Source organism: Sus scrofa, chromosome 1 (assembly GCF_054392235.1).
Source record: "Sus scrofa isolate SSC_HxYL_T2T_F1_AM1 chromosome 1, Sscrofa_HxYL_maternal_Yorkshire_Landrace_v2.0, whole genome shotgun sequence".
Taxonomy (NCBI): Eukaryota; Metazoa; Chordata; class Mammalia; order Artiodactyla; family Suidae; genus Sus; species Sus scrofa.
Window position 1 is genome coordinate 141,581,931 of NC_139383.1, and position 26,621 is coordinate 141,608,551.

At 38.7% G+C, this 26,621-nt stretch overlaps 2 protein-coding genes across 5 annotated transcripts in view; one reads left to right on the forward strand and one right to left on the reverse strand.

Moving 5' to 3' along the window:
• Window positions 1–26,621, forward strand: part of RASGRP1 (RAS guanyl releasing protein 1) — a 977,163-nt gene that overhangs the window by 465,931 nt on the left and 484,611 nt on the right. The window lies entirely within an intron of this gene.
• The window catches only part of LOC110261468 (uncharacterized), a 321,036-nt gene that overhangs the window by 87,720 nt on the left and 206,695 nt on the right, over window positions 1–26,621 (reverse strand). The window contains exon 3 of one of the 4 annotated variants that reach the window (XR_014814459.1): window positions 25,228–25,302. The exons of the other annotated variants lie outside the window; for them this stretch is intronic. The gene's annotated coding sequence lies outside the window, so the exon portion shown is untranslated. Of the gene's footprint in view, window positions 1–25,227; window positions 25,303–26,621 lie in introns of those variants that run through there. 4 annotated transcript variants of the gene reach the window in all.

A 26,621-nucleotide genomic window follows, 5' to 3' on the forward strand; every position in this document is an offset into this window, starting at 1 on the left:
TTCTTTTAAGCACTTTCCAAACAGAACTCATCCTTATAAAAATCCTATAAAATAGGTAATTATGACTTGTATTGTATAACTGAGGAGCTGAGGCTAAGAGATATTAAATAATTTGCTCTGGACTGTAAAAATCAGTGGTGGAGTGTAGTGGGGTTTAGAGATGATATATTTTAACCCTCTCCTGTTATCTAGGAGAGAACTGGAAGTCTTAGCAGGATTCATTGTTAATGCAAGGGAGTCCATGGAGATTATATTCTTCTCTCCATGCAGAGACGGGAACATATGCCTAGGTCTCCAGCCCAGCTACATCAACTTGGGTTCACACCTTTGTCTCTAGAGGAGAAAACTTAGGACCAGAGAGGCCCAGAAAGAGTTCACAATCAGGCATTTAGTAAATAGCAGGGCTGAGGTCTAAAAGTTCATTTAAGTCTTTCTCTAGACTCCTAACTTGATTTTCTTGATTTTGAATTTGGATTTCTCCATCGTTTTTTTCCTCTGATTTTAATTTGCTTTTTTCTCCTGGTTTTTCCATTTTCATTAGACATAGGTTTATTCTCATATCCAGCCTCTTTAATTATTTCTGAAGGATAAATTCTTAGAAGTGAATATTTTTGTCAAGAAAGTATACCATACTTTGATACAAATTGATAAGCTTCATAAAGTTTGTTAACAGTTGCTATCCCACTCAAGGGTATTAATGAGTTCAGCTCCTCATATCAAAATATACACAATGTTATTTGCCAATTTAACAGATCAAAATAGCACCTTATTTTGGTTAGCTTCTCCATAATTATGAGTGAGTTTTAACTCTTTTTTTTATACCTCTTAGCTTCCTGATTTACTCTATACATTCCCCCCCCCCCCTTTTAAAACACTACTGCCCCTTGTCCTCTTTTTTTCTTAGAGGAAGAAGAAATTATTTAAGGAGTTCAAAGTCACTTGCCTCTCTAAACTTCCCTCTCACCCTTTCATATATGTCACCTTCAAAAACACTTGTAATTAGACCACTGGGATAGGATGTCCATGTTGAGAAGGATAACAAGTAATTACCAATCCTGCTAACTCAGCCCTATACTTTCTAGAGGTGGCTCCCAATCTCTTTGCTGGTTGATTCCACACAGTGACTTGAATTTATTTTCAAGAACCCCCTCTCTATGCCCCATAGATTCTTTATGGTTTGTAAGATTCAGAGAACAAGAAACTATCCGCAACCATATGCCTGCTTCCCCTCTCCAAGTCATTGACCTGATAGACCATCACCTCCTGAGAATTAGTGACCTACTAATCCTATTCTAGGTTTATTTTAGGAAACCAAGCATAACATATTTGGATCTTCATCCTCCAGGAAGTGCCCCAGACTTCAAATGAAACTTCTAAAAGTGTGTTCACAGAGTCGTTATTGTAATGGAACAGAATGAAAAGAATAAAACTTCCTCTTTCCCTCAGTTCATAAAATTCAAAAGCAGAAACAAGTTAAATGCCCTGTGACTGACTCACTGTGAGTTCTGACTGCCTGCTTCTGTCTCTGCTCACAGTCTTTGCCTGGGTGAGAGAGGCCGCCACGTTTTTCATGTGGTCAACCCAAGATGCGTGCATACTGGGAAGGGTGGCAAAAAATGACCTTCTCTTGGTTGTCTGAGGCTTTGGGGTCTCATTTGATCCTTCTGTCACTATGGGGACCTGAGGAGAGAGGCTGACCTGGCTCTCTTTCTTCTCACCACCAGGGACTCAGGTGACAAACCCACCCATGAGGAACAAACACAGGCTTCCTGGTTCAGCACTGATGGTTACTCCTTGGCTGGTCTTACCTGTGAATGAAGTAAATGTCCATCATGTGGCTACAGAAGTACTGAGGCCCCTCACGTCTTCCTTGACTAATAAGTGATTCCTGCAGCTCAGCTCTCAGAGCTTTCCTTTTGCTACTTAAGATTATGATCACTGTGCAGAAGTCTCTGGGGCAGGTGAAAGATGGGAATCAGAAGGAACTAATTGTGAAGGCATGCTTTCTTTGTGCCAGGGCCTATTCGAAGCCCATTAGAATCCGTATTTGCTGCTTATTTAATTCTCACCTCTCTGTTAGGTAGGTCCTGTCTTTCTCCCAGCATCAAGGTAATTAAGTCTTAAGGACAATCTGTTAGTCAATGGGTTAAGAATTTGAACCCAAACCTCTCTGATTCATTCCACGGTCCTTGGTTTTTAGGAGAAATCACATAATGCTGCTATCAATCATGACAGTTTTTTGTTTTGTTTTGTTTTGTTTTTTTGTCTTTTTGCTATTTCTTGGGCCGCTCCCACAGCATATGGAGGTTCAAATTGGAGCTGTAGCCACCAGCCTATGCCAGAGCCACAGCAACACGGGATGTGAGCCGCGTCTGCAACCTACACCACAGCTCACGGCAACGCCAGATCCTTAACCCACTGAGCAAGGGCAGTGACTGAACCCGCAACCTCATGGTTCCTAGTCGGATTCGTTAACCACTACGCCACGACGGGAACTCCCAATCATGACAGTTTTGAACTGATTTGGGGAGAGATTAGCAGCATTTAGGATTTGGTGAGTGTGAGAATTAGGTTGATATCTGATAAAAAAAAAAACTTTCCAGAGTAACTGCAAACCCCTCTTGGCTCCATTGCTTGTGTTGCTATGCACCCTGGGTAGTGCTTTGGCCCCTCCAGGGCACACAACTCCTGGGCTACCTGCTGCCTTATCCATGTAAGGATGTGCTGGGGGGGAAAACACATTAAGTGAAAAGAGCCACGTCAAACAAGAGCCTCTCTTTCCCTATGTGCCCAAGGGACGTCAGTATTACACACGAGTTCAGGAAATGAGGCATGAATTTGTGACAGAATAAACAGCTTACAGCCTGCCACTGTGTAACTGGGATTTGGCAGCTTAACCAACGAACCATTTGTAGATTAGAAGACCAGAAAGGTGTCAGGAGAGACTGGGAATGTGCCTCATATGTTTACATCTGTGTCACTCTTGAGGTATGTTTTAAAGTTTGAAATAACAGATGGGGTTGGACTCTTTGATGGGGAGAAGCCTGGACTTGGAAGGAGAAGGCCAGAGTGAGAGTCCCACTGCTACCACTTGTTAGCACTGCAGGGCGGAAGCCAAGGATGGCTGTGAGTGCAGGCAGAGTCCCCACCTCCTTCAGGTCCTATGGGATGCTCAGAGGGTGCCACTCCTTGCAGTATGTCTTGATTAGAGACAACGAAGCTAGACTGGCTTAGTCCCCAAATAGTCACCCCTGGGCTAAGGGTTTTCATGGAGCTGCTAAAAAAGAGATGGGATCCAAATCTGGGCTCTATCACTTACCAGAGTTGTTTCCATGTGGAAATTTTATGTTATCTCTTAGTTTTCCTGTCTCTGATTGTGGTTGGGATAACTAGGCTTAAAGGAGAGAATAAAAGCAAATGTTCGTCCTGTTCCTGGGCAGACATGTGTGTACTTAAATTGGTATTCTAAGCCCCAGTTTCTCTCCTCCGAAATATCAGTCATTGAAGTTGAAATAGACAGCTGAATAATGTCATACATCCTAAGGTAAATGTTATTATCCCTTCAGTTTTGATATCCTATGAAATCACAGCCTTGCCTACAATTCCTAATGTTTAAACAGTGCTCTTGAGAGATGCTGAGATACATTTCTATGGACTGGAGGTGAAAACAAGTTGGTCTCCTTACCCTAAATCTAGCAGAGCTTCAGACATAGGTCTTTATAATTCCCAACCAACCCAGGGTGTCTATTTTCTATGAATAAAAATAATAGTACATGATTTTACCCAAACAGGTCTTGGAATTCATCATGAACCACAGAAGGGAGAAGTTCAACATAGTGAGCAAAATTTATAGGGATCTGTTCTCCTCATTTGGTCCCTGTATCTACTTTGCAATTTAAGAATAACTGCTTCTGGAAGCACATTAGAATGAAAGTTCCTTTAAGGAAGACAATAGCAGTGAGGAGGCAGGCGGTGAACCTCCAGGAATTAGGATGGGTCTGGCTCTGTACCTGTGTGCCCAGCAACTAAGGAAATAGGGTCAGAGAATAGAAGCAGCTCTTGGGTAGAAAGATATCCAATAGCCACTGGGTATGCATGAAAAGATTCTACAAAATGTCCGAAAAACAAAAGTGCAAATTAGAACTTTTAATACCAAATGTGGGGACAACTCAAGTAACAATTAATTCCTTACTCACGATGGGCACAGCTGTGGGGATTTGATGATACAGATTACCTAAATTTGGCCACTTAGAACAGAGCAGATGCAATGGAAAAGAAGAAATATGGAGGGTAGTTTAGTTAGCTCTCATCTCTCCTGAGAGCAGAGGAAGGAGACCCAACATGGTTATCCAAAGATGGCTGTCCTGAAGTTTTGTTGAATAACTGAGCTTCACCTTCATTTCATGGAATATGATGCCCAAGGGGACTCCCCATTTAACAGGGTTCAGTGAAGCAGAGAAGACTGGATATTTTCATGAACATTCTTTTATCCCACTGGCACCTGACGTAGGTACTAGTAGACCAAGGTGGGTGGGATGTTGCATATCTAGGAGCAATGAGTTCACTAATCTGACTGAAACAGGTGAGAAAATAAGTGTTTAAAAGAGTAAAGGAAGTGGTTTGGGGAAGATTCCAAATGATGCCAGACTGAGGATCTGGGCCTTTTCTTAATGGGGATAAGACTAAAGACTTTGGGGATGGGAATTAGAATGAAGAAAGATTATTTTGACTCTGGTACACAAAATAGTTTAAAAGGGAGAGGCTGAGGTTACAAAGACTATTTAGGGAACAGCTTGGTCATGAGGTTGAGGGTGGCTCTCTGGGTGGAAGGAAAAATGTAGAGACATGGCATGCTGAATGGAGCTGGGGAGGCAGTTGCCTGGGTGTTTGTGTCTAAGTGAGAGACGACAGTACCAGCAGATAAGAGGAGCTTCCCTCCTCTGTGGGAACCTGAAACAAAGACCATGGATTCCACAGCCACCTGAGGGAAGCAGACAACTGACCAGGGTGAATAAGTCTCCTCAGTAACAAGACAGAATTTCATGTTGTGATTATTAGACACAGCCTGGAGAGGCCACTGGCTCTGCTCACCATGGCTGCCCTCAAGGAGAGAAACACTCCCAGTCAGGACCACCCCATCCTAATGACTCCTGGAGAAGCTTAAGATTTAAAAATCCCCCCATTTCCACATAGTCCCATAATCCCCACTCCCAGAAAGATCCAGCTTCCCACATATCTCATCCACTGTGTCCAGACTTCTGGGAGAGAAACTTCCTCTGTACATTTAAGCACTTCTAGAATCCCCATTCTCTGAGAGATAGCAAAAACTGGACTGTCCCAAGGCTCAGAGAATTCATACTATTGAAATCGGGTGACTGAATTAATATTTATTCAGACTTATGACAAATGACAGTGTATGAAGTATTTTTAATGTCAAGAGTAATGTGTAGAAAAGGGTAAATTTATTTGAAGTAAACATTTGTATTTTTGCACAACTTTCTTATATTTAAAAGTAAAACAGGAATTTGTAGCCAAAGCATCCATTAATGGCAATAAAAGCAATAATGACAGAAGAAAGTGCTTAGCACAATTCCTGGTTCCTGGGAAAAAATACAGTTCCTATTTTTAATTATGATTCAGAGTAATTACAAGAAATCCAAGAGAAATTGTCTAACCCCTGTTAGATACGTAGGATTAGCACTCATTAGAGAATTTGGCATCAGAATGATGATTTGAAATTCATTTGCATATTATATCTTTCCATCTGTTTGTGTCATCCTTGATGTCTTCCAACAGTGTCTTATAGTTTTCAGAGGTCTTTTGCCTTTTTAGGTAGGTTTACTCTTTTTGATGTGATGGCAAATGAAATTATCTCCTTAATTTCTCTTTCTGATCTTTCATTGCTAGTATGTAGAAATGCAGTCGATTTCTGTGTATTAATTTTGTATCTTGCAACTTTACCAAATTCATTGATGATATCTAATAGTTTTCTAGTAGCATCTTTAGCATTTTATATGTATAATATCATGTCATCTGCAAACAGTGACAGTTTTGCTACTTTTCCAATTTGGATTCCTTTTATTCTTTTTCTTCTTTAATTGCTGTGGCTAAAACTTCCAAACTAAGCTAAATAAAAGTGGTGAGAGAGGACATCTTTGTCTTGTTCCTGATATTAGCAGGAATGCTTTCAGGTTTTCACCATTGGACTGATGTTAGCCTTGGGCTTGTCATATATGGCCTTCATCATGTTGAGGTAGGTTCCCTTTATGCCCACTTTCTGGAAGTTTTTTTTTTAATCATAAATGGGTGTTAAATTTTGTCAAAAGTTTTTTATGCATCTACTGAGATGATCAGGTGGTTTTTAGTCTTCAGCTTGATGTATCACACTTATTTGTGGATATTGACAAATCCTTGCATCCCTGGGATAAATCCCACTTGATCATGGTATATGATCGTTTAATGTGTTGTTGGATGTCTTTTGCTTATATTTTGTTGAGGATTTTTGCATCTATATTCATTGGTGATATTGGCCTATAATTTTCTTTTTTTTTCTTTTTTTTTTTTTGTAGTGTCTTTGTCTGGTTTTGGTATCTGGGTGATGGTGGCCTCATAGAATGAATTTGGGAGTGTTCCTTCCTGTGTGGTTTTTTGGAAGAGTTCCAGAAGGAAGCTTTCTATATATATGTGTGTGAAGGAGGTAGAGGCCTCAAACCTCAAACTCAAGTCTTTTTTTTTTTTAATTTTTCTTTTGTCTTTTTTAGAGCCACACCTGCAGCATATGGAGGTTCCAGTCTAGGGGTCTAATCGGAGCTATAGCTGCCAGCCTACTGCCACAGCCACAGCAATGCCAGATCCGAGCCATGTCTGCAACCTACACCACAGCTCACAGCAACGTTGGATCCTTAACCCACTGAGTGAGGCCAGGGATCAAACCTACAACCTCATGGTTCCCAGTCGGATTTGTTTCTGCTGCACCACGATGGGAACTCCCTTAAATTCAAGTCTTAGTGATGTAGAGGAAGTGGAGGAGGTACATACAGGCTCAGAGCAGTTAGAAAGGAGGAAGATCCAGGACAATGTGGGTTCTTAGAAGTCTGTGGAGGAAATTAAGGCAAAGGCCTCATTGATTAAGAAACATAAGAAGCTGGAGAGGCCATAGGAGAGCAATCCTAGGGTGACTGCATTTGATTACTCTCTTCTTTTAGTGGTGGACACTAGAAGCTATGGCTTGACATACTTAGAGTCAGTGGATCCAGAGCTCCTAGCACACAAGATTTCTGCCATTGCTTAATCTTGTGTTTCCTGGGCCCTAGATCTGAAACCATAAAATGTGTAGTATTTATTTAGTATTAGACCATGTTCTGAGAATGCTTTTTCTGGAGCTGTTTTGAGACCACAGAATTGAAAAAGTTCATGAGATGAAATGCTAGCCCTGTACCCAGGTTGGCCTGTCATTCTTTCCATTTAAAGCCACTGGTAATATGGTTGCAAGATGTATTTTCCCCATTTTTTAAAAGCCATTTTCTATGTTCTACTTTCCAACCACCAAAATATGTTGGGAGTGTCATAATTGTTTTTCTCTTTGGAACTTTACAAAATATTGTTTTTATAATAGAAATAGCATTTCTTTAATTTTTTTTCTTTTTTTAATCGCCAAAGGCTGCCATACCAAACCACGGACTTGGCTCATTATATTTCCAATTCTAGGTTGTGCTAGAATTTCTGGCAAATGAGTGTTGTAGGACTGCCCAAAATATTTCTGAGGAGGTTTATCTCAGAGGATAGTCAGCCTCATGGACTTAGATGCATTAATTCAGGTAAAGCACTTAGAATAGGGTCTTGCACATAGTAAGCATATATAAATGCTGGTTATTATTATTAGGGCATTCTAAGATGATTTAGTATCAGAGACCAGAATAGACCAAGAAAACCATCTATTTTTATGATAGGATGAGTGCTCCTTAAGGATCCAAAACAAGGATTATTAGAGTTTAGAAGACTTCCAAGGAGCTGTTAAAAGATGGCTGTGCACCATGGGTGATAAGATAAGTGTGTAAAGAGGTTGGCCAGTTGGCAGTTGGGTACACTTAAGTATAAAATGTATCATGCAGTGGAAAGTGAAGGAGTTTGGGATTATCCAAAGTTGTAGAATTCACAGATTTTGAAAGTAGTGCAACCATAGTTGAAATATAAAGGTGCTTAAAGTTAGCATAGAAAGAAAATATTGAGATGCTGAAAAGAGCATAATGTTCAGGCATTTAGAAGTTGTCAAAAATATGGAGAGATATAAGTGACCCCCTATTCATGGTTTTTTTTCTCTTCACTTACTTGTTTTCAAGTTCTCCAAGTTCTCTTGCAATAGAGCAATGTGATTGGACATTTATGAATATAGTTTCTGCAATAAGTAAATAATTTAAACCTATTTGTATAAGCATTTGCTCCAAGACATGAAAATCACTATAATTGAAGTTTTTTGTGTTAATAATAAACTTATCTATCATTCATATCTTTGCTAAAAGTAGGAGGAGTGTATCATGGGATGTGAGGTATGAGATAAAAGGAACACAGAGGGTGACCTCCCAAAATTTACATGCTAATGATGTCCATTCTGATCAATGAAAGAATATTTCTAAGGGTCTTAGAAGAGAGTTAGAAGACTAGGCAAGTGTTGAGTAAAAACTAAGGGAACGGGGCAAGAATAGATGGGATGTTTTTGATTTAGTGAAATTTCCCTGCAGACTCACTCTACACCAACACATGACTTAGACTAAAATATTGGTGATAAGAAAATAAACAGCATCCACCAAACCTGCTCAATCCCTTACCCAGGACTCTAGCAGTCTCAATGATCCAATTCCTAGGCTAGAATCCCACAAAAGATGTAGGCAGTTCTCATGGAGAATGGTCATAGCCCATCCCTTTGAAACAACCCCTATGCCCCATTATCTTCATCATATATCTTAATGGATAGTAAAGACTTTTTTTTAAAGAATATTATGAATATATTATAAGACCTACCATATTCAAAGATAAGAACATCCAAAAATCCCTAGGGACAGGACAAAGAAAACAGTATTTAATGAAGAATATTCATGTGAAGAATTTGGAAGATGAGGTTATAATCGTAGGTCATGACCTACTTATAGAGGACCTTGGAAGCTTAGAAATTAAAGCTCAGAGTTTCTCCTCTTGGCATGGGGAAGGAGAGAAATATTTTTGAGATAGAAGGGGGATAAAATATTAAAAGATATATTTCAGAAAGAATACTCCTCTGTTAGGTAGTGTGGAGAATAGGCCAGAGTGGGTAGGACAACTCAAGACCAGAAAAGAGAAAACAGGTTGATGTTATTACCATGGGTCACACACAAGGGCCTGGATACTGTGGGAACATGAGATTAGAAACAGGAGAGGACTTCTTAAACTAAAATTACATTGGTGTTTTTCATTATTTTTTTTCATTTTTTATTGTGGAAATGATTCAATTGTACAACAGTAGAGAAAACTGTACAGTTTCTCAGGTATCTAACCAATAATTATCAATATTTTGCTAAGCTTGTTTCATTTATCTCTTCCTACAACTGTTTCTACATGTGTTTAACTTTTTTTCTTTTGAAATTGTTTCAGACTCACCAAAAAATTGCAAAAATAATACCAAAAATTCTTATATACAGTTCCACCAAATTTCCCAAATGTTAATATTTTGCCACATTTACTTATTTCTCCCTCTCTCTCCCTCCCTCCCTCACTCCCCCCGCCCAACTCTCTCCCTTCCTTCATCCTTATTGGTCTCACTCTCTCTATCATATTGGTGCTACAGTTGTCCAAGATTTTGCCAGTAGGGGCCCCCTGCAAGCTGGATTCTAGGTGCTACTGACATTCCTCCATCATTCTTTGTTTCTTTTCTGACACAATACAGTGTTCTAGGCTCATGTTATGACTTTCCATGCTTTAAGTGTGGAATCAAACATTCCTTAGGACTCTGTTCCATTCATTGAAGAATGATATTAAGAAAAATAAGCATTAGAAATGTTAGAAATCCATGTATATCTATTTCTATATAAAAAATTAGGAGTTCTTACTGATAACTCCAACTCCAATCCCAATGCCACAGGGCTCTTTCCAGCCTTACCTTTTTTGGAAATACAGTTTCATTTCCCAACAATGAGAACACTGACTCTTATCCACAATGTAGATAAAATCAAACTTTTATAAGTTACCCGTAGGACTTTATAGAATAATCCTGAACTTACCCATAGCTCTCTCTCATTTCAACCTAGTACACTTAGTCTCAGCAAGGAAAAGGAGGAAAAATGCGTACAACAAGCAATAGTTTGATGTATACACTCCTCTACATTTCTAAACACAAAGGCAAACACAGGGTAAAATGATGTTTCCAGGGCAGTTAAGGACTAGAAACCTCACATGTGTCCTTGGATGGGAGTTTATTTTCTCAGACTAAGTCTGGGCTTGACATTCCAGCTACTCGCCCTTCCACAGCAAATGGATATGGAGAAGTCTGCCACCAGCCACTGATGGAAAAAACAGCTGTCCTTAGAGGGGAGAAGCCACGGAGGTGGTTGGATGTCCTCTCCACTCCCCCCGCATCTTCTCCCCCTCCTGCAAATACAGCATGCACACATCTGCATGTAAATAAAGGGGAAAAGGCTCTCTTGTTTGTTGCTACAAAATCCAATTGGGAGTAAGAAAATCTCCCTTAAGTAAATTCTTTAGCCAGAGTTTTCCTTTAGGTGGTGATTTGCATGAATGCTAATTCAAGCATTATTATCTCGATTATTTGTGAGTTATTGCCTGTGTGGATTTGTTGTTTCCTAAGAAGCTGGATGATTAAGCACATGGCCTGGATGAGCTGACTGCCACTTTATTTCAGTATATTTGCCTAGAGAGGCTTATTTTCATTTATTTGAACAATGCTTATTAAACATTTTCTATGTGTCAGACACTGTGTTAGGCACTTGAAATATAGGCATGGATCTGAAACTTAGGGAATCCACCAGGAATGGAAGTCTAGTCACCAGGAATGGAAGTCTAGTCACCAGGAATGGAAGTCTAGTCACCAGGAACGGAAGGGTAAACCTTTTCTGGTCGCCTTAAAAGAGCCATCTGAAATGGTATGATTCAGATGACTCTTAGCAGCTTTCTCTAAGCTTTGACTAGCTACCTGACATCTCTTATGATGCCTCAAGTTCCATCATTAGTGCTGCTTTTGATTCCTTCCAAAAGGCTTTGTATCCCTATAGAATTTCATATTATAAAATAAATACTTTTCCCTAGTAGGATATTTATCTAAAATCACTATAGAGATAATATACTAATGGAATTACTTAGCAGTAAAGAGGACTTATGTGTAGAAATGCATAAGAAAGGGAGGTCCATTAGAAGGAGACGGCAGAGGAACCTAGCAAACACCAATACCAATATCATAGTTTTCTATCTACAAGACCCCAAGTCAACTGAGAACAACAATTGATACCTATCAAAATATTTTCTATGACCCAAAATATATGCTTTGTTTTGTCACTCTATGAAAGAAGATAATATGAAGTCAACTACAGTAAAATGAAAGCAGATCTCAAAGTTAGATCCAGGTAGTCTTCCACATATGATTTAAAAGGGATTGCTTTTCATATACTTTTATACTTTCAAATAATTTTTATTGCAAAGTGATGTTCAAAGAATTATTTGACAATAAAATATCACTCTGATTTCATAACGGAGTCGGAGGGACCACTAAACAAGAGAGAGCACTACTGTCACACTGTGTGTTAGTGACATAAACACAGTGCCAGCTTAAGGCAAAGGTATTAACTCATGGAACTGAAAAAAATGTAGGAATAGCTCTGGTGGGTGACAATAATTTATTGCTCTCTCAGGTTTCTGCATGTCTTATAAGCAGAGGCAATGATTGTTTTTGCTGTATTTTTTTAAGGATGTTTGTATAATGAAGAGTTCATGTCTCACTCTAAAACAAAGGGCAGGCAAGCTTAATCCTATTATAAAAGATCTGAGTCCCCTAAGCTCAGTGTTTCTCTTCAGTAATTCAACTCACTCTGTGTGCAGGTGTTACTTGGTCCTCTTTATATCACCAAAAGAGAATTGGAACCTGAGGAATAAGCACAAGGAAATGCTGATATTCTGGCTATTACTGTGCATGTGAGTAATAAAGTCCTTTGTCTTTGAACCAAAAGCTTCATATCTTCTACTTAGCATCCATGAGACTGCCACAGTCCAACTTGTTAGTTTGCAAGTAGGATAAAATTTCAAACCTTTCACAGTGCTTATCAGCTCAAGGAATCAAATTATAGACTAACTACTGGAACCAGGCTCTCAAATTCATCTCCACCAGGACCATCTGTCTCTCCATATCTGCTATGGCCTGATCGTTTATGTCTCTCCCAATTCATATGTTAAGACCTAATTTCCAATGTGAGGGTATTGGAGATGGGGTCTTTTGGAGGTAACTGGGATTTGTCCTGTATAAAAAAGGCTCAAAAGAGCTCCCTTGCCCTTCTACCATGTGAGGGCACAATGAAAATATGACTGTCTATGAACCAGGAAGCAGGCCTCCCACCAGACACCATATCTGATGGCACCTTGAACTTGCACTTCCCAGCCTCTATAACTGTGAAAAATGAATTTCTATTGTTTATACCCCTCAGTCTATGGTATTCTGTTAGAGCAGCCTGAATGTCAATACCTCATCCATTTCTGCCTATTCCTGCTGAGTTTTAATTTATAGACAGAGAAGAAAGGTATCCTTCATCATTCCCAAATCTGTTCTCTGAATTCCATAGCCCTTGGGCTGGTGACTTTCTCTGGTTCCTTGGGAAGAGCTCTGATTGACCTAATTTGCAGTATGGTTCCCTTGGACCAATGTTTATTTAAGATGTGTGTACACATAATACACTCAGTAAGAATATTTTTCTAGAAATCATGTTCTTGAATATGAAAATTCTTATGGATTATTCCTCTTTAAATCTGAACAAATTAGTGAAGAAAATATTAATATAAATTATTTATATTCAAAACTTTGCACTTGTGAATATATCTTTGTATACCCCTCAATGTTGCCCCTCTCTCCACCCTTCACTATTCAACTATAACGTAGATCTGAGAACAGGGACCGGAGCAATATTCCTTAAACATCAGTTTAGAAAGTAAAATAAACCTGACTAGCTACAGTAAAAATAGTTAAAAATAAATTGAGTGAAATTATCATTTGGAAAGCTGTTCATTTGATAAGTAGGTTTTAGGCAAGATCACCTGGAGTTCTCCTTCCCATTCCTGCTTTGACCCCCTACTAATATTCATATTTCTTTCTTTCACTCCTTTATTTCTGTAGGTCTGTCTCCCTGCTAAACTCTTGAGAAAATAGAGACTAGTCATTATTTTTCATACATAATAAATAAAAGTTTTTAATGTCCACAAATGAGAAGCTCACCAGCCTCTCCTCCTGGGAATAAGCAGGATGCCTTAAAAAGAACTGCAGCAAGACAAAAAGATTCCCCAAATTCTGATACATATTATTCCAAATAATTATTTTCCTGTAGCTAGAAAAAGAATTTTGTAAATTCCAAAGTTTTGAGTAGGTTTTATTTTCCTGTTCATTAGTCCCCAGTTTCAATAAACTTCTCAAAACATAGCTCATTTACACCAATAAGAATAAAGTTTCCTATGAAATTTCCTGAAGATCATTGAGGTCTCATTAAAATAAGCCCTATAACCTCAATATGGAAACATTCTCCTTTTGCTCATGTGCCTTCTCCTGCCACATTTTTTTCAAATTTTTAGTTCAAATATTGAAATTCTTAATGAGTCTTTGTTTAATTTGAGAGTGATGTTAAAAGGGTAGTTACAGCTTGGTGTTTGTATCTTACTCCACATGCTTATTGTTGCCCTTTTGTCTTTGCTGAGAAGGCCAAGATCCTGAGCTGAAGCCTCAGGACAGAGCTGAAGGAGCCAGTTTGGCTTCTGTAGAGTCAGTGAATCATGGTGCAGTCATAGATCTCCTGGGGCTTAAACCCATTGGCAGGCCAACTAAGGAAGAGAACCTAGCTTCTGTAGCAAGTAGAGCCAGCCAACACGATGACGATGGATTAATTTCACTGGCCTTGGTCAATTTTTTTTTTTTTTAGTGGATACCTGAAGGATATATATACATCCTGTGTGTGTGTGTGTGTGTGTGTGTGAATGTGTGTATCCTTAAACTTGTTTTCAAATTATGATAAAGCTGTGATGATTTTACAAACCATGATGACAATATTAATATAAATTATTTATATTCAAAACTTATTTATATTGATGCTGTCACCTTAAGTATCTCCTGACTGCTGTGAACTGCAGACTCGTCTGTAAATTATATAACTTCTAATAATGTGAGCTTCTTCCACAATTATTTATATCTGCCACATTAGGATGATCATGGAGTGCATTAAATCAGCTTTATAGACCCTAGTCAATAAGGGGTACTTGGAATTGATAATAAGAATAACTCCCATACACTTGACCCAAACCACATGTCCTTACAATTTATCGAGTATGTGGGGAGGTACAGGGTAAGCCAGAGAAAATATCCCTCTGACTCTCTCATTAGACATATGGAAAACTTCTGTTAATGACACACCCATTCATGGACGTATTTTGACTGTTCTTACTGATAGAGAAAATAAGACTCTGTATGGGCAGCAAGGCCCTTTATATCTCCCCAACAAACAACTGCTAAGAGGTTAGTACATCTAATCTTCTCAGATTTATATTTAAGAAATCTACCCAGATTTGCATTTACGAAATCTTTCCAGATTTACATTTAAGAGCTTAATGATTGCATAAGGTGTTAAAGTTGTGAAGGCCTATGCAAAAAGGGCTCTGTTATTTTTTCACCAGTTTCACTAATCACATAGAGTATTTTACTAATTGTAAAAGCTGCCTCTCTTATTCTGCCTTAAACGAATTGCTTTCTGAGAGCTCTAACTGGGATAATCCCTGATTAAAGCAAGTATAATTTTTTCCCTGAGTAGTGGGACTGAAAGATAGTAGCAGGTAACATATATCTCAAATACTATGGTTCACCAAGATGATAGTCAGATTTTAGCAAGTATTAGAAAATAAGCCTCACAGAATATTTTAAAAGAAAAGCAACAACAACAAAAATCTACTTGGTTGGAGGGGACAACATTCAGTTCAAAAAAGAAACTCAAAAAAAATAAATAAATGAAGAGAAGGAACAATTCATGGCCCATGATCAATTACGAGAGCTAATTTTTTTAAATGTTTATTCAGTTAGTTGTCAGAAATATTTTAGACTTGCAAACCAAGAAATCTTACCAGCTAAAGGTAATTAATAAAGAATTAGCTTAATTTAATAGTAAATCACAAGAGTCAAGGACTAAGCACAAAAGAGAAAGTTAATAAATGAGATTATTCCTACTTTAAATATTATATATACAGTCTAGGCATTAACTTCCCTACTGTCTGAATTAATCTGGACACCGGATGGATATTCTTAGTATATGTTCATTAATAATTCAGGGACAAGAAAAAGACTATGTTTTTTGGCTGCACCCCCAGCATGTAGAAGTTCCCAGGAACTCATGCCAAAGCGGCAACCCAGCCACTGGAGTGATAATGCCAGATTCTTAACCAATTTAGCCACCTGGAAACTCCAAGAAGAGAATTTTTGGTCAGGCAATTTTAAACTCCAAGTGCTTAGCTATTACTAAGTGTACCATCAAGAGAAACTAAGTGGGGAATGGACCTTTGTTTTCCTTGATGAACTTGAGCTAAACTTCGATACGATCTTAATGTTTTCATAGGCTGAACATCTGTGACTTAGAAAATAGAGATTTTTTTCCACCATATGTATTATTACATGGATAAATAAAAAGGAAATCAGTGAATAATTCTTATCTGATTATAGCACATTCCTTGAAATCACAGTTCAACAGAAAATTAATATACATCAGTTAAATTTTATTTCTGCTTCCTCTTAAAATTGTCTTTATTTTTCTCTTCTCCTTTTTTTTCTGAAATGTACTTTTCTAGGTAGAATTCCTGTTCCCCAAAGGCATTTCATTAGCTTGTCATCATATCTTTAAATAGTGCACTCAAGCTAAGTAGAAAGGTGAAATTGGAGGGAGGCCATCTGCAAGACTGAAAAAGCCACAACATTTTCCTTTGAATGTAAAAACCCTTTGCTCCCTCATTTGATTTAGAATTCTGTGTCAATAAGCATGTTTAATAGACAGTGGCTGAAGCACAATGGGTGAAATGACCCATCTGTTTCAAAGATGCTGAGCCCACATGGTAGTAGAGATTAAAGAGTTCGGTCCAGCAGCAACTGGGTAACTATTTCCCTAGTGGCCTATGAAAGAAGACAGGTTTTCCTGCTGGTTTCAGCCTACAGACAAGCTATTTTGATATCCTCCTGGGTCTGATTTATAGAGATTGAATGCCCCACCAGATAGCATTGCCCTGCTAGGCCAGGCACTCAACCTTTCCCAGTGGAAGTTTTAGAGCTAGTGACCTTTTTTCTTATGAGAAGTGGAGACCTGAAACTCTGAGTTACATCCAGGCCCTGAGTGTGTTTTTCTGGGGCAGCCTTCTCTGGGCACACATGTGTCTACCTCTAACACCTGCCCATCGCTGCACTGCCCAGTTCTAAGTATAGGAAGCCAAGCTCCACATGAACACTGGGCAAAGAAACAAGGAAGGGAGAACAGACAAGCCCTGGCGAGGTGTCTCTAATGCCAGGGCACACATGGTGCCCTGGGCCATCCAAGGGAGGTGTGATACTGTTTACCAGGGAGAACGGCTGCTATAGCCTGGCTCCCTACGCCCTGTCTGGCCTGTGAAATTTGATCTAAATCACAGGAGGCAAAAACATATTACTCTGACCACAATTCACATTCCGTAGGAGGAGACAGGATTAGAACATTTCTATTCTTGCCCAATGCTGCTAAATTTAAAGTCAATATAACTGCGAACTGCAGTCTTCCTTTAAAAGACCAAAGGCGAGCATCATTTGCTGGTGGCAAAATGCTCTGAAATATCACCCTGAGCTGTATGGTTGGGCAGGGGAAGTTGAGAGGTCGCAAATAACAGTCCAAACTCATAGCCAAGTTCTGCTTGCAATGACACTTACAGTAAACACCTTCATTTATGACTTCATTCATAGCCTCATCCTTCATCTATTCATGTATTTATTTATTTTACAACCATTTATTAAGCTGCTATTATGTGCCAAGCATAAAGGTGAACAGTCCCAGCCCCTGAGGGGTATATAAAGAAGAGAGGCACACACATAAAGAATACAAAATCTCCATCAAATTAAATCTAGTATGCTGATGGCTCTCTGGCTTTCACTTCAGCATCCTTCATGGTTATTCTCAGATTAGTCTTTCATTTCTTTTTAACTGAGGGTCATTCCTATAATTTCATAGATGGCTCAAATATATTCACCTAGCTGTCTTCCTTTGGGAATTCCGTCTAGATTTACCAGGTGAACTCAGCAAGTATTTCACAACAAACTTTATAATTACTTCATCTTTCAGCCTTCTTCCCCAGACTCCAATGCCCACCCTACTTCTATTTCCCAGTTTTTTTTTAAACAAACATTATTTTAGGTCCAATCATTTTTGAGGTTGTGTTCAATTTCATGAGGATATCAACATCTTGACAAGTTTTCCCAACATTTTTATACCATTTGGAACTTTCAGTGACTTAGATCTGCTCTTAAGTGCTTGGGGACTTAATTCTCAATAACCTGGCAAGATCTCTGTGATGGTTTCTAAGGGGGAAATCACTTCTTCTGCTATTCAGTGTGAGGCCACTAAGGATTCCTAGAGAGAAACATGGGCAGGAATTGTGGCTCCTGAGGACCCTCTTTAGATTTAATTTTTGTTTCTGCTGGTCCACCAGTCTGAGGGAACTAATTCTGAAGGTTATTTTCCTACCCCTGTTTGAAATAATATTATACATTATTCTGCTTAGGCTAAGGCCCCAGACTCTGAGTCTAAGGAATAGCCCTGAGTCTACTGCTTTGCCTGAACCTGAATAATCAGTGCCATAAAAGAAGGAATCCAGCAGTCCTGTTCCTCACCTCTTTCCACTACTCTTACCGTGGCTGACTTATGATGAATAAAAGTTTCTGCCTGGACATCTTGTGCCTCCTTCCCTTCTCCTCTACCCACCAATGACTGATATAGTGGGTTGGTATGGGGATAAAGCATCTCTTGAATATATAGTATTTAAAGCCCCTTGCTCATTTCTTTGTGTCATGCTTTCCCAAAAGAAAATGAGGGCAAATCATTGTGGAAGAAGGAGGAGAGATTGAAGAATTAGACTTAAAACTGGAGTTTGGAGAGGGTTACAGCTTGGGGAAATGCTCAGAAATGACCTCTTGGGATAGAATCTTAGGATGAACTAAATATTATTTATGCAGAAAAAAAAAACTAAGGGAAAGAATTTGAGTTCCTTGGAGCTGTTAGCAAAGAATTCAGCCATTCTACACTGTAGTGATTTTCATCAAGAAAGAACAAGTCCCTGGCCTGGCCTGCATCCCCAGGCACCGGTTCTGGACTGGGCCTGAAACAGGAGACTGAGCCCCCAGCACATTGAAATTGCATCAACTGAAATGTTATTTTCTTTTCATGGAAAAATTATAGCAAAAAAATTAGGATATGATTTAGTGCATTTCAAAGGAAAGTAACATTTATTGCAATAAATAACCATAAAATAGGTCTAATAATACTCTATTTTAAAAATACTCTTGTGAATTGGGAAAATAGTGAAACTTCTTTCTCATCATGCCTGAATTTTCACAGAGCATTAGAGAAATGCTTAGAAATTTTGACTGCTCATTCAAGGTCTAGACTGCTTTGCTGAAAGACCCACAGCTCAGCCCTAACCTCTCTGTGACCCCATGTCTTTCTCTGCACAATGAGGTACTTCTGCCTTTCTCAGTGAGCATATTTGGAAATAAGTCAAATAATAAAAGAGGTTTTCTCAGTTAGAAGACATGAGGCTAACAGATACAATTTTTGCTTCATATATAATTCCTTCTAAATAAATCTACCCCCCCACACACACACATGCACACAGTAAACAAGAGGTTTCAAAGGATCTAAAGTGAGAAAGAGAGAGAAACAGGCATTAGAATTGAAGACCAGACAGTATCTGTTCAACAAAACAAACCACTTTTTTTTTAGTAATAGCACACTTCATTAAGTCAAGATAAACATGTATGAATTTCATAAGATAGGAGAGGTAGCCAACAATAGTTTTTTCTTCAATTTCTTAGTAACATCCCCCTCCAGACTTGGATCTTTCTCATAGTGCTGTCATGCATCTAATATATTTCACCATTATACATTTGCTTGTTCACATGTTGCAAATCATCACTTGTGGCTGCATTGTCAAAAGCTCTGTTTAGAGATATACAGATGGCCAAAAATCACATGAAAAGATGCTCAACATCGCTAATTACTAGAGAAATGCTAATCAAAACTACAGTGAGGTATCATGGCATAGCAGTCAGAATGGCCATTATCAAAAAATCTACAAACAATAAATACTGGAGAGGTGAGGAGAAAAGGGAACCCTCCTACACTGTTTGTAGGAATGTAAGCTAGTGCAACCACTATGGAGAAGAGTGGGGAGGTTCCTTAAAAGCTAAATATAGAACTGTTATATGATCTAGCAATCCAACTCCTGGGTATATATCTGGAAAAAACATAATTCAAAAAGATACATGGATGGAAATGTTATAAAGTTGGGTTGTGATGACTGTTGTATAACTATAAATGTAATAAAATTCATTGAGTTAAAAATAAAAAGATATATGCACCCCAAGGTACATTGCAGCACTATTCCACAATAGCCAAGGCATGGAAAGCAACCTAAATGTCCATCAACAGAGGATTGCATAAAGAAGATTTGATACATATATGCAATGGAATACTACCCAGCCATAAAAAGAATGAAATAATGCCATTTGCAGCAATATCGATGGACCTAAAATTATTATACTATGTAAAGTAAATCAGACAGAAAAAGACAAATATCATATGAGGTCACTAATATGTGGAATCTAACGAAAATTATACAGAAGAACTTACAAAATAGAAACAGACTAAGCGATTTTGAAACCAAATCTATGGTTACCAAAGGAGAAGTGGTGGTGGGTGATAAAATAAGATGTTGGGATTGGCATATACACACTACTATATATAAGATAAATAGCAATGACATACTGTAGAGCACAGGGTAATCCACTCAATGCTGAGTAATAACCTATATGGGAAAAGAATCTGAAAAGGAATGGATATATGTGTATGTATAACTGATTCACTTTGCTGTACACCTGAAACTAACATAACTTTCTAAGTCAACTATACTCCAGTAAAAATTTATCTAAAAACAAAACAAACAAACAAAAACTGTATAGAGAGCTTTTGAAAAATGCCATTTCCTATGCTTCACCCCTGAAATCCTAGCTTAACTAGTCCCTGGTAGAACCCAGGTAACCCTGATTTTAAAAGGCATCAGTGATTCTAATGCACAGCTGGGGCTGGGAAACAAACACTGAGTGATTGACCCAGAAGCTTTCACTTACAGGTGGGAAGAGTTTTAAAAAAAAATTTTGGTGCCCCACATATCCACCTTGCCTAAGGAGTTAATCTTATGCAAGAGAAGCACAGCTCTGTCCCTGATGGCCCAATGCATATATCACTGAGTTATCAAAACTTACTGGTTGCAAGTGAAATTCTGCATTTGACACTATGCTTTAGGATTGAATTTTTGATTGACCGTATAAGCTTAGCCCTCAAACTAGGGTACTTTTGAGAGAGACTTGTGCTGGTGCAACCAGGCAAACTGGGATATGTAAGCCACCTAAATTATAAGAAATTTTTATAATTGGAAAACACTTACATACTTTTGGGATACAATTTTTGCCTGTTGAACATATTTTTTTCATTTATAGAATTGGCATAATAATTCTTAGCTTGCAAGTTGGATGGAAGTTTAAATGTGAATATGAAAGAACTTTTTGTAAACTCGAAAGTCCTCTGTGTAAAATTTATGTTATTATTATTTGAGCTAAAATACTTGCCATCAAAGGGTGAGATACTAGAAAGTGTTAAAAGGAGAATTAACAACTGTTAGTGGGCACTTCCTTTTCTCTTTAAGTCCCACTGGGAATTTAGAAGTCAGGGGAGCTAAATGAAGAATTCATAGATTACTGTCAGAGGTATCCCCATGGCCTGCCATCCATCCTGTTAAGTATCTTCCACTAAACATCCTGGCTCAGGTATATTCCAGGGCATCAAGAAGAATCTGCAACTGCAGGATTAGGGTTGCAAAGGGCTTAATAGCCGTAACCAATACCAACCATCTTTATAATGCTTTACCAATTAAAAGAAGTAATGTAGCTTAGTTAGTATGGGCATGGCCTTTAGAGATGCCCACCACTGCTGGCTTTATTTTCCTAGTAATTTCTTTTTTTTCTTCTTTTTTAAACATTTCATTAATGTATAGTTGATTTATAATGTATTAATTTCAGGTGTACAGCAAAGTGAAGCATTTATGCATACACATTTATCCATTCCTTTTCAGATTCTTTTCCCAGATACGTCACTACAGACCATTGAGTACATTTCCCTGTGCTATACAGTAGGTCATTGTTACTCATCCATTCCACATATAGTAGTGTGTACATGTCAATCCCAACCTCCCGTTGAATCCCTCCTCCCAATGTTTCTCCTTTGGTAACCATAAAATTGGTTTCCAAATCTTTGAGTCTGTTTCTGTTTTGTGAATAAGTTCTTAACTTTTCTCATTCTGTTTCCTTCTGGGTAAGTGAAGATAACAGTGCTCTCATCCTAAGCATATTTGAGGACTGAAGTGGAAATGTTAGTGTCTGGCACACAAAATGTACACAATAGATGGCAGCTCTTGTTGTTATTATCATTGTCACTATCGGCTCCTGATCCTTACAGCAAACCTTGAAGTGAATAGAGCAGGTTGTGAGAAGGAGAGCTGTAACAAGAATCAGAGGAGGAGAAAGGAAAAGATAATCCTTCCTATTTTACCAGGGTAAATGGATACGCGGCTCGGGCTCATTAGTGCAAATGGCATAACCCACGGCATTTTAGAGTATGTCTGATGTGTTCATCATTAAGGCTCAGGGTTAGACAAATTCTTACTCCTCCTCATCAATCTTGAGGCCAGAAAGCAAGGTTGTATAAGGCTGGCTAAAGGCTCTGCTTTCTCCTGGAGCCCCATGTTGATGGCAGATTGTGGCAGATATCACCCAAAGCCAGAGCCTAGTATGTGGTAAACACCACCATCCTTCCTTCTATCACCTGTTCTTTGGGATTATATTCCTACCCTCCCTGGCCATGCACATTTCACATCCTTGTGGTACAATCCTTAGCATTTAACTAGAAAGTAAAATATTTCCCAACACATTTAGGTAATTCATTTGCAATGCTAAAATGTTTTTATTGCCTAAGCCCAGACAAGGTTGAGCTTTCTCTTGTTTTCCAATACAAGAGAGAGTGACTGAGTGTTATTGCAGGCCTGATGGAGTCATTGAACTGGCATGCAAAAATGCAGTGATGGACCCAGATGGAAGAGGAAGCTGGCCAGGAAAAGACATCAGAGACTTCCACAGCTGAGGTCAGAAGAGACCAAGGAAAAAGTGTCCCTTCTCTACCCTATCCCAGGGACAGCCAGCACGTAGGCAGAAGGTCATGGAGTTTTTGAAATCTAGGGTTCTTTGCTCCTGGACCTTCATGTACTCCTTGCAAAGATAAGATATACATGCCCTTTGGTGTTGGGAGTCACTGGATGTGTATGTTGTTAATACCCCACCCGTCTGGTCCATAGGTTTCTGTAGCTAAATCACAAAGCATTACTCTATTTGCCAACCATGAGAAGCTTGTCACCAAGAAAATGAAAGGAACAAATCACTATGATCTTGTAAAGAATCTTTTATTCTTAGCTAAATTTGAAATCACAAATTTCTAAATAAACATGAAACTAAGTCTGCTGTAGGGCACAGTGCCCTATAATTTTCAGCTCACTGGGCTCTATAAATTTCAGCTTTTGAATTCACAGACAACATTCAGCTGCCCTGAGACCTGGTTACAAGGTCAGCCACCTAATCTGAACTTATATTTGAGGACTGTTGAGAAAATTTGGGCACCATGTTTTCCCACATTGTCAACCTGTGCCTTCTTCAAGGAGCGGTTCAATGTTGCTAAACTGGTTGACCTCTTGCCCTAGATGACCACGCACTCTCAGAAGTTATGTTACATGCTAAGATTCTGGTTTCAAACTGAAAGCATGTCGGGGCACATATCTGAATCAAAGTCATAATGAAGGAAAGGTCTACCACCTCTTTGACCCATCTCTTTCCTCTTGACCTCAACCTCCATTTCTCATTTGCTCATTTTTTTCATATTTTTGGTTTTTGAAAGCTGTATGTGTTGGGAAATTTGAGTCCCCCTCTTTGTTCTGGAATACTTCTTGGATAAAGAAGTAGGGTGGGCAAAGCCAATCAATCAATCAAGTTGGTACGTTTCAGCAAAAGAGAGGTGCCAGCAATATACTGAGATCTATGGAAAGAGAAAAGTCACAGAGTTGGAACCATGACCCCTCCAAGTCATTTATAATCAAAACATAAAGTTAGCAGAGCCTAGGATTGATTTAGCATGCTTCTCTCTTCTCTTCTTCTCTTACTCCCTTCCCCTTCCCTGCCTTTGCACACCACACCACACATACACACATCCCAGAACTGGATGAAAGCCTAATGGCAATTCCATACCAACTTTTAATCTATCCAAATTACCAGGTTCCCATTGCCATATACCAAGGTGCCAGTGAGCTTTCTGGTGCCACCCGGCAATTCAGAGTGGTTATGACAGTAAGATGATAGCGCGCCTCTGTTGCAGTTTGCTTTATGAACTTCCCTTGCTTATGGCTTTTTAACTTTGCAATAATGAGCCCCTTGGTGCTGAAATGGAGGCCAAGGAATGAAGAAGGGATTCCAGACTAAATGTGAAAAGGAGAAGAAAATAAAACACCCATTTTTAAATCATAAGACAGGAAAAAACAGGGGCAGGAACCAGTCATTAAAAATATTGTTTTTATAGGACTCGTGGCAACTGAAAATTTGCTTTATATATAAAAGACAACTACATTCATTGATTGGAAACTAAGTAAAAGTATAACATGCATTTCTTTTTTTTTGTTTGTTTTAATTACAAATCCATTCTTGTCTCACTTCATACAATTTTATATGATTTGGTCATTTTCTGCTTTGACTATTAAAAGATTCTCCTGGAGTTCCCGTCGTGGCGCAGTGGTTAACGAATCCGACTAGGAACCATGAGGTTGCGGGTTCGGTCCCTGCCCCTGCTCAGTGGGTTAACGATCCGGCGTTGCCGTGAGCTGTGGTGTAGGTTGCAGACGTGGCTCGGATCCTGCGTTGCTGTGCCTCTGGCGTAGGCCGGTGGCTACAGCTCCGATTCAACCCCTAGCCTGGGAACCTCCATATGCCGCGGGAGCAGCCCAAGAAATAGCAACAACAACAACAACAAAAGACAAAAAGACAAAAGACAAAAAAAAAAAAAAAAAAAAAAAAAAAAAAAAAAAAAGATTCTCCTGCAAACTCAAAATATGAATTGGCTGAATTATTCAAATAGGATAGAGAAAAACTTTGAACTACCCCTTAATATTTCACCATCTCTTTTACATGACCCTTAAAGAGCTATCCAAATCCTCTTATCCAATATAACCCCCTTTGTCACTTAGAGGATGGCAAATGCCTCACCACACTTTCAGATCTCATCTTAGTTTCTTCCATGGTATACTCACACTTCCTTTGTTACCTTCTCCCATTCTTTCCCTCCACAAATGTTTATGCACTGGGAATATAGCAGTGGCAAAGAAGAGCAAAAATCCCAACACTTACTTGAATGGAAAAGAGATAGACAATAAAGAAAATAAATGCTTATAATATACTGTATGTTTTATGGTGATAGGTGAAGGAAAAAAAAAAACGAGTTAGGGTTGTAGTGATAGTGTGTATTTGCCTGCTTTGCAAGAGTAGCCCAGGACTGCCTCCCCAAGAAAGAAGCCCTACCAGCCCCAGTGGTCAGAAGACAGGTGATGCCACATGCTTGTTCTCTTGAGGTCTGAACTTACCCTCAAATGGCTTCCAGTCAGATTTTGAACATCAGATCAAGGAACAGTGTTCTTACTTAACATGTTCATTGCTCACTGTGGCAGGGTTATAAGGAAAGCAAAGAGTAACAGAAATCAATGAATTTTTAATTTATTTTGCCATTTCAAATTGATTCTAACTTGAGGGTAGAAATAAACTATATGAATAATCAAATGCTTTAAGAATTTAACAGAGATCATGCTATAAAGGACCTATTTTCCCTAGGCGTGGTGGTCAGAAAAGGCTGCATGTATTTATTTTATTATTATTTTGTGTGTGCTTTTTAGGGCTGCACCCACTGCATGTGGAGGTTCACAGGCTAGGGGTCTAATGGGAGCTACAGCTGCTAGCCACAGCCACAGCCACAGCCACATCCACAGCCACAGTAACATTAGATCCGAGCTGCATCTGTGACCCACACCACAGCTCATGGCAACATGGGATCCTTAACCCACTGAGCAAGGCCAGGGATCGAATCTGCAACTTTGTGGTTCCTAGTTGGATTTGTTTCCACTGTGCCATGATGGGAATTCCAAAAAAGGCTTCATTTAGTAGTTTGATTATGTTTTTTGTTTTCGTTTGCTTTTCTTTTGATTCTTTTTTTTTTTAATTGAAGTGTAGTTGATTTACAGTGCTGTATTCATTTGGAGTGTACAGCAAAGTGATATATATATGTATATTTTATATTCATTTCCATTAAGGCTTCTTACAGGGTATTGAATATAGTTCCCTTTGCTGTATAGTAGAATTTTGTTGTTTATTTATTTTATATATAGTAGTTTTTATCTGCTAGTCCCAAATTACTAATTTATCTCTCCCCTACCCTCTTTCCAACCATAAATTTGTTTACTATGTCTAAGAGTCTGTTTCTGTTTTATAAGTTCATTTGTATCATGTTTTAGATTCCACATACAAGTGATATCATATGGTGTTTGTCTTTCTTTTTCTGGATTATGATCTGAGTTTTAAAAGAAGTGATATGGGTGACAGGAGAAGGATACTTGAGGTAAGAGGAACAACAAGGCTTCTGTAGTTTTCTAACTCCTCAACAGAGTTCTTAAATAATCTATGAGTTACTGCGTTAGGAGCACCAAGGTAACGTCCACTTTTCCTCAAGGTTGTCACCTCCCAGAATACATTGTCTTCTTTACTCAAGCCTAATTTTCTTTTCAGTTTGGATAATAATGAGTTCTGTGTTCAGGACCATGTTCTTTTTTTTATTTTTCTTGAGCCCTGCTGCTGAGATGAGGAAGGCTCTGACCCTCACTCAGGGAGCTACTATAATAGAAAGTGAACTAAATATACAATTAGGGCAGATATGATGCTCAATCTTTTTTTTTTTTCTTTCTTTTTTTTAGGGCCATGTCCGTAGCAT